Below are 8,733 nucleotides of genomic sequence, written 5' to 3' on the forward strand. Positions count from 1 at the left end.
ACAAGCGTTATTCTCCAGCAAGTCAATATGACATTTTCTTTAGTACCTCTGTGAGAGTCACACCATGAAGGTCGACCTGTGTGTCTGTGGTTCACTGTGACCTTGTTCTCCTCTCTCTGTATATTAGTCAGGAAGCCTGAAGAAGGACGGGGCTGGAAGTCTGAAGATTATCTACAGATATTTCTTTTGATGATAGTTTTAAAACTATACTTGCATTTGACGGCAAGTGATTTTCATGATTTGCATAATAAGATGCAAGTCTTCAAAATTAATTCCCTGAGTGGCTCCGTGGAGCCTCAGCGTCCTGGAAGCTGGTCCTTGGTTTATGTTGGCGGCACTGGCAGACTCAGGATGTCTGAGGGGGCGCTTTATTATATTTTATATACCACGAGGTCATCCAAGTGGGCACTTTGCTGCGTTTTCTCAAACATAGGGGCACCAGGTGGGGCAATCACGTGAAACATCACATCCTAGATGTAGCAGAAAATCAAACCTGGGTCCATCGCAAAGATCCTTCTCACAGTCCAGCAGCATTAAACAAGTTAAAGAAATCATCCACAGGCTTGCATAGGCAACTGAAAGAGGCAGGAAAGTCTCATTTTTCACGTGACGCCCCTTTAAATTCAAGAATTTTAGTTTTCAATGTAAGAAAATTTAAAAAAAAGAATTCACCAAAAATATCAGCAGAATGTGAGTAAATAGTGTTTTTGACATCATGACATCTTTGTGTTGTGTCACAGAGATATCTACTGACGTTGGCGACCTATCCGGCCAGCCTCGGACCGTCCCGGTCCAAAGCTCCTGTGCTAGCAATGTTATATTCCCTCATATCCCAGTCTGAGCCGCTAATCACGAAACTAACTGAGCTATTTCTTTTGAGCATGACAGACAGTTTTTTCCACTTGCATCTTTGAAAATAAATAAAATAAAGAACTTTTCAGTGTTCCCCCCTCCCAGCATCTCCTTTTGGTATTACTGTCGGCGTCGCTGTTGAGAACTCCAATCTTGTAAAGGCGGAGTAAAACACCTGGTTATAAACCTCCCTCTTCATCCTCTTTGCTTCCTCCGTCAGCTGGGTTCTCTTTTTCCTCCGCCGTGTTTCGAGTTTCCACCTGCAACCCGAAAAAAAAAAACAATCCTTCCTCCTGTTTTGAGTGGGCAATGGCAGATGTGCTTCCTTTGTGGCGTTTTATAGGGATCCAATCAATACGCTCGTGTGTAATTTCCCTACAGCCATTACACTGTGCACTCAGTATTTACTTCAGAATTGATAAGTAGAAGCAAAAAAGACGAGCTGTCTTTTGCCAGTTGAGAACGTGAAAAATGACAAGTAATGAATACAAAATGTTACTATAATAGGCTAATTAAGTAAAACAGTGTCCTTTATGAGGGTTATGATTAGCTGATCTTTAAGGATTATCCTGAGGCTTTCATGAGGATGAATTAAGCCACTCTTTCACGATGTGTCATGGTGGAGAGGGGAATTAAATACTCCAAACCTTCAGTAAGTGTTCTACTCAGTCTGCCAAGATCTGTTGACAAACCCTCCTGGATGACCTTGTTTGATGCGCTCGCGTAGAAGGTCAGGTTGGGGTTTTGGACCCGTATTTGTGCCAAATATACGAGGCGGTGCGCCAAATGCCCCTATGGAAGAGGCGATGTGGATTTATAGCCATAGTACACAATGTCTGAAACTTGCACCTTGCTCACATTAACAAGTTATTCCACAGTCTCGCGGTAACACTTCCCCTTCTTTCGCAGATAAAGTGTGAAATCTGTGCAGGTTTCATGCAGAGGCGATGAAAAGGTTGAAGCAAGTATGGAGCCACTAGAAAAAAAAAAAAGTCCTTTCATGTAAAACAAGCCAGCTGAAGTCATCCCGGTGATATCAGGGGGGTTTGGATGACGGTCACAATTAGCGACTGGTTACAAAATGAGCTGGCTCCTGGCCTCGAGTCGGAGGTGTTCGTGTTGCATCCTCCCATCAGTCTCCCCGCCTGCCTCCCTCTGAGCACTGCTGCTCTCTGCTGTTTATTGAGCTGGCTGTTATGTAAATGTGTAGTCACTTTGCTTCCTGCGAGAAAAAGAAACCACTGATTGATGTTCAAATTCCCTTGACTGACTGTTAGGGTGTATTTTAGCGCGCTGCGTGGATGAAAAGCGCGGACGGTCGGACGGCGACGCGTGGGCAGATGTGCGTTTAGGATTGACAAGAGAGAGGCCAAAACTAATCCGGCAGACAAAAACTGCTTCATGGTGTGTTTGATAAATGGATGCTGAATCTCCATTTGTCCTTGGTGAAATCACTTTCGTTTTGTTTTTTGTTTTTTTTTATGTTCACATTCTTTGAAACACCTGGACCTTGATGGGTAAATGTTGAATTGTGTCCTCTCGGGAAATTTTGTTTGTATTTGATTTAATAAGAAAGAAAAAACAACATCTTAAGGTAAAAAAAAAAATGAAAGCAAATGAAAAAGGGTTTTTAATCACGACATTTTCTGCATTGCAGTCGCTCGTCTTGGCTGCAGTGAAGAAGCAGCGTGATGGCTGCTGCCTACAAAAACACTTCAGCGGAGCTCAAGCTCCTATTAGTCACCGGGAACAAAATGTCTGTTGCCGAATGATTAAAAAAAAGAAGAAGAAGAAGCCGCCATTTAATCATGTATTGACAGTGGGAGAGATCAGACCGGGATACGGGGCTGACTCGGGCAAATGTTTAATTTCCTTAGCAAAGGGTCTTCATATTAAAAACTGGCGAGTGTGAGTGACACTGTGAGGAGGAACAGTCAGAACAAAGTTACCTCCCTTTAAAAGAGTCTCAGAGCTGACTTTATAGAGTCTCTCAAAAACAAAGGCCTGCAGACTCACAATAGCACTACAGCAGTACACCAGCTTCTCACACACCTCGAAAAAAAAAAACAAAAAAACTCCTCCTTCCTGAAATACATCTGCTACAGTTGCTCTCGGGGCTCCTTGTCTAGTAGCTGTACAGTGGGCGGTAAGAGCCCTTATGTTCCCTGGGAGAAACTGTGCTGGAGAGTAACTCTGGGGAGTCACAGTACAATCATGCAATCATGAGGGAATTTATTTTTTTTCTGCCTTTTTTTTCCCCCCTTTATGAAATGTTCAGAACCCTGTCAGACAGTAGAATTAATCATACCATTGTTTTGATCACAGAAAAAAATAAATCTTAAATTACCCTGGGGGGGGAGCCATGTGTGGGATGTGTAGCTGTAACTTTTTTTTTAATTTTTTTTTTTTTAGAGAAATCCATTACAGAACTGCTTTGTCAGCAGTTTTTAATGCTCGATCATATTGTTTCTGTAGCCGATTCTTATGAATATGTTCGCAATACTGCAACCACAGCAGGGAAATTAGAAAACTTATGGGCATTATTAGAAGTTAGGCATTATTGCTCCAGTGTTTGAAGTGGCAGAGATTTATGGTCCGTGCCAGGAAATAAATCCTTCCCCCCAAAAAAAATGTTTCTCCTCACAAACTTTCTCTTCACATCTGTGTCTTCTCATTAAGAAGATTTTAGTTCCTGCGGGGAAAGCAATTATTCCAAGCAAGTTATGACACCATTAATGTGGTATTATATATGTAACATGGCATTAAAAATAAATGCAATAATTACATTCAACCATAGACCTTATGGTGCATACGCGGAAATGCCTTAAACAAGTTCGACTCGAGTTTTGCACTTGTCTGACACGTCACTTTAGAATAAATGAGCACATCAGCGTGAAGTGACAGGTCAGTCTTCTACTATGTAATTAGTCTGCATAAGAAAGTAATTTTGAAGGGTTAGCGCATGCAGGGGGTAGCCTAATATATGTTCATTAAGTGCAGAGAAAAGTAAAGGTGGATGGTGGGAGACTTGTTCAACCCACCAGCTTTTCTCTCACTTAAGCCAAGTAGTTGTACTTACACAGACAAACATGAAGATAAGGAGGCGCCGTGCGGTTATTTCACTTCGTTGATTGAGCGTACAACCACTGTGATGTCACCCAGTGGTTTGTGGACCGTCGTATGGCACTGTGGTCGTGGCCATGTTGGTTTTTAGAGGCTGGAGGGTATCCTGACTGGATCTGACTGGAAAACCTGAGGACACACCGTGGTAGCGACTTGTCAAAATGGGACCTTAATCTACTAAATGAACACAGTGCTGCTTTGAAGAAAGCTTGCGATTGAGACCATAAACCATAAACCTATTAGGAAACTGCCTACTGACGTACTTCTAAGTAAGAAGTAGGGTAATTTTCTCATAAGATCGCATTCAGTTCGACAGTAAAACTTCTTTTTGAAACTGAAGTTGCACCCTGCTGGCCACCGGATAGAAAGTAAGTTTAAGGTACCTTTCAGATCAAGGCAACTCAGGAAATACAGGTAAATGTGCTGTTATAACGATATACATAAAAACAAAAATGTGAATTATTTCATTTACTTTAATTCAACTGCGATGCAAATAGTCTAAGTCTATTCCTAGACTTTAAATAATGAGATGGAGGAAACTGAAGCGAGCCTTGAATTTGCATATTTTTTTGTGTTTGACAAAGTTCTCATGTGCGCCATGTTCTCATTAACAAATACACATACACACAGCTAATGACTCAACTTGCATTAAAGAGTCACGCACTTTCAGGATTTCTGGATCAAACATTCCCTCAAGGATGCCTACCTGCACCCATCAGACTGTGAGGTGTCGTCAAGCTGTTTTACGAATGCCTTTAATGACTGATAAAATGATGAGATTTAACATAATGTGATGTACATGCAGCGTCGCCCACAGAATGGCTGCACACCAGCTGTCCGACCCTTTTTGTTTCCTCTCTACCATAAATGTTATCTGCTTTCTTCACCAGCAGAGAGGCTTGTAACGCTGACCAGAAAAACACGCCTTGTGATTGACACTAATTGATTGCTGACGGTGTTTGGACAGATTAGGAGAATAAAAGATGCCTTTAAAATGCGAAAACGGTCGACAAAATATACTTTGGTACTGTGGCAAACACTGACATCTAACCAGCATGTGTCCACAAACTCTCCGACAGGGTCTCGGACACGCGGTTGTCAAAAATAAACAATACCATGCTTCATGAACTCATGAAATTGAATTTTGAAAAAAAGGCAGAGCTGGGGACCGGTTTGAGCTCCCTGAGTTGGGCAGAAGCTTAACCCACTTCAGAGAGGGATCTCCGTCCATCATCATATTCAGGGCAAGTCTTACTCACCTTCCTGTCGTCTTAAAAAGTCTTGCTTGGTTCTTCGCTGCCAAGTATCAAAATTGAATTATCCTCCCGTCTTTCTTTTCTTATTGTTTTAAAATTCTGAGGCTTTGTGGCCACACAAGTGTTTTGTTTTACACCTTTAGAAACAAAGAGCCGCAATTAGGATCCCTCAGTAGAGACCTCACAGTCAACCTTGCTGTCACTAATTAGCAATGACCCCTATTTTCTCCACAATCTTGTCACTTTTGGCGATTATACTGCAAAATCAATGAACTATGGTCACATTCTAGTCGGGCAGATGTGTTTGAACTACAGAAAATCTTGACAACTGCACATAAGCCACATGACCGTTTCCATGTCGGGAGGTAAACTAGTCAAGTATTCAATTCAGCAATTATCACCGACTTCAAAACATATCTGCTGCATTTTTGTAATCCATACAGTATACACGTCGTGTGTCATATACTTTGTGAGGTAGCGGGAACCTGTTTCAAAAGACAAGGCATCCCATTATATCACAGTTAAAATACAGGATATGCTTGTATAATCCGGTTTTCCTCCTCTATATCATCATGCAGGTTACGTAACGAGAAGATATGCCTCGCAAACTGTGCAGGTATTCTGGTAAGACTGTGGAGATGGTGTCCTCTGGTCCGCTATTCGCTGTGCAAATATTTAGATAAATAGCTGAGAAAGACGGGTGGAGGTTACATCAGTGTGGCTTCCTCACTGAGAATCTTATGTTTTATTCAGTGTTGTTTTTGTGGCCACACAATGTGTTTGTCTTGTTGCGAAGATTTGAAACAGGAGGAGACAAATAACTGGAACGAATAGAGCTGTTTAGCACAATGGAGATTTCTGAGGACATTTTAGCTAATTAAGCTGGAATCACACAATAGCAACTTTTTTTTCAGAAAGCGATAACAAAAACTCCCAACGGCCTGCCGCCCGTGAAACATTCTTATCTTCTCTTCCAGCGGAGGGGACTAGGAATTCAGAAATAACTGCATTCATCATACTGCAAAGTTTGGGAAACCCACCAAACTTACAGTATAAGCATGTGACGGTCTCATAAGGTGAGGGTTCAAATTATTGGGGAGCTACAGTACAGGGACCACAGCTCACCCAGAAGCCTCATTTGAGAAGTTTAGGGTGAGCTGTAAAATGTCACTTTTTCTGTGCCACTTCATGAATTTAGATTCTACCATATATAACCCTAATTACTACAGCAGTCCAGTGTGAAGTTTGAAACCACTGGATTCTTACAAGGAGACCTAGATCCAATTTCCAGACTTTTTAACAAGACTTTGGGAAATCTCCAGCCTTCATTGTATCGACAGAAACAGGTATTAAGAGCTAAATAATTGACCTTTTCCTAACCCGTACCAAGTGTTTTTTGCACCTAAACTTAACCAGCATCACAGCATGCAAAGAAACATTTACCTAAAGCAACATAAAGTTGAGGTATTAAACACACACTTAAACTACCTCTTATGTAGGAGACATACTGCCAATTTGTCTCGCTGTCCTTTAAAACAATCACCAGGATAAGTGAAGTTGTCTTCAAGAGATGACAGCTCTCCTGACTGCTGTCATCTTTGGTGAATTTCCTTCTGTGGGGTTTTTTGTTTCTCCGTGCAACGTACAGCAGTAACGGGTCATCAGTATCCAGTTTGTGAGTGTAGTTATAGTTCTTGACGGCCACGGTTGGGTGTTTTATTCAGTATTTCACAAGTTTTCACAAGTCTTTTCTTCTCCCTTTCTCAACTTGTTTGAAATCTATTGCTGCCATCAAAAATTGCTATGAGCCTTCACATACAAAATGATGAAGTCAAACATCAGATAATTTGAGTAAATGTCGAAAAGGATTTGCAAATGATCACACTGTTTTATTTATGTTTTTATAAAGTCCCCCCAGGAGTCTTGAGTCATAAATAGGTTAGGGTTAGTAACAGTGAGGCACTCATAGCAATAAAATATATTCTTTAAAGATTGAAATGTACTGATGGCACATTTTTGCACGTGGGCAGGAACATATATGTATGCACATACATATGTAGAGCTACCCTCTCACCCCTGAAAAATATGGACTCTCCGGTGGAATACAAACGCTGCATACAGTGCGTGACTTCTCCCTCCCTCCCTCCTCCTGCGATGCAAATTAAGCTAATGCAAGACTGAGCTACACTTTTGTTTCACACCTATGGCATTTTCTGACGTGCATATATTTGGTCGAGGACAAACAAAGAAAACATTAACTAAGCGCAGGAGGGAACAGGACTCAAATGTTCCAGCCACTAAGTCACCATGTCGCTCGTCTCACACGTGCAGATTCGAAGCAGCCTCTAAGAGAAAGCTGAGAGGAACCGATGCTCTGTAGTTGTTTGCCATCACTTTCATCAAAGCGTTGATGTGTCTTTCATTCCTCCGGCTTTGTAGGTTCTTGATGTAAACTTGGAAGTCGGGCGGATGCATAGTACCAGATCAGTAAAAAGATGCATAAGTTGTGATGACACCCCTGCAGAGATGCCAGCCTCTCATGTGTCACAACACAGTTCTGGTGGTGATTAGGGCTCATTTGAATCATCAGAGTGTGTCTGCGAGTGTGTGTCTCGTGTCACATCCAATCTACGTGTTGATTTAAAAGAAACAGCCCGAGGGACAAAAAAAAAAAATCATTTCAATTCTTCCTTTTTCTTTTGTACACACTCTCTTAAACTCCCTCTTCATCACTTCAATGACTTGAACTGTGGCTCCCTTAGAGGAGCGATAAATTAGAGGTTTGAGGATGAAGGATCACTCAGCAAACGAGCATTCAAATATAATTCTTCTCTCTCACTGAACTGCACTCCATTATTTCCAAAACAAACCAGCTATTTCGCCACCTACACAATTGCATATCAAGAGCAACACAAATAATTTGAACTAAATGTTCCGATCAGAGCGTGGGAACAGTAGTGAAGGTAGACGGCGCAGAACAACCTCAGGTCACACTTGTATAACATGAGAGTACTGCATTCTCCACCATCAGCTATTAGTCATGAAGAGACAGATGGATGGCACGGCTTCTTTAATGTCATCAGGACAAAATCATTATCCAATGGTTCCCAGCCCAATTGTTTGCTGTGAAGCAGGCATTGTAGGAGACCGGCCAAGGCAACAAGGACACACGACACACTCTCTGAAGGCTGCGCAACAAGAGAGGCGACACTCTGCGCTGCCTTTCTTCTGTTGGTGCTTTCGCAGCAGAAAACTTGGCAATCGCTGGAGTCCGACTAAGCCAAAAATGATTTAGATATGTGTTACTCCTTCAAGATCTTTGATATAAGGTGCTTAAGGGATGAGGCTGGTTTTGTTCAATATTTTTCTTTTCGTCAACAGAAAAGACTCCAAGTCCTCTAAACCATTCCCAACCCCATTTTTTTTAAAAAAAAAATCCTAAAACTGTCCTGTAATGTTTAACTAGCTTTGATCGAGCACAAAGTAAAAAATTTTTGGAGGA

This window comes from Acanthopagrus latus, chromosome 9 (assembly GCF_904848185.1).
Source record: "Acanthopagrus latus isolate v.2019 chromosome 9, fAcaLat1.1, whole genome shotgun sequence".
Lineage (NCBI taxonomy): Eukaryota > Metazoa > Chordata > Actinopteri > Spariformes > Sparidae > Acanthopagrus > Acanthopagrus latus.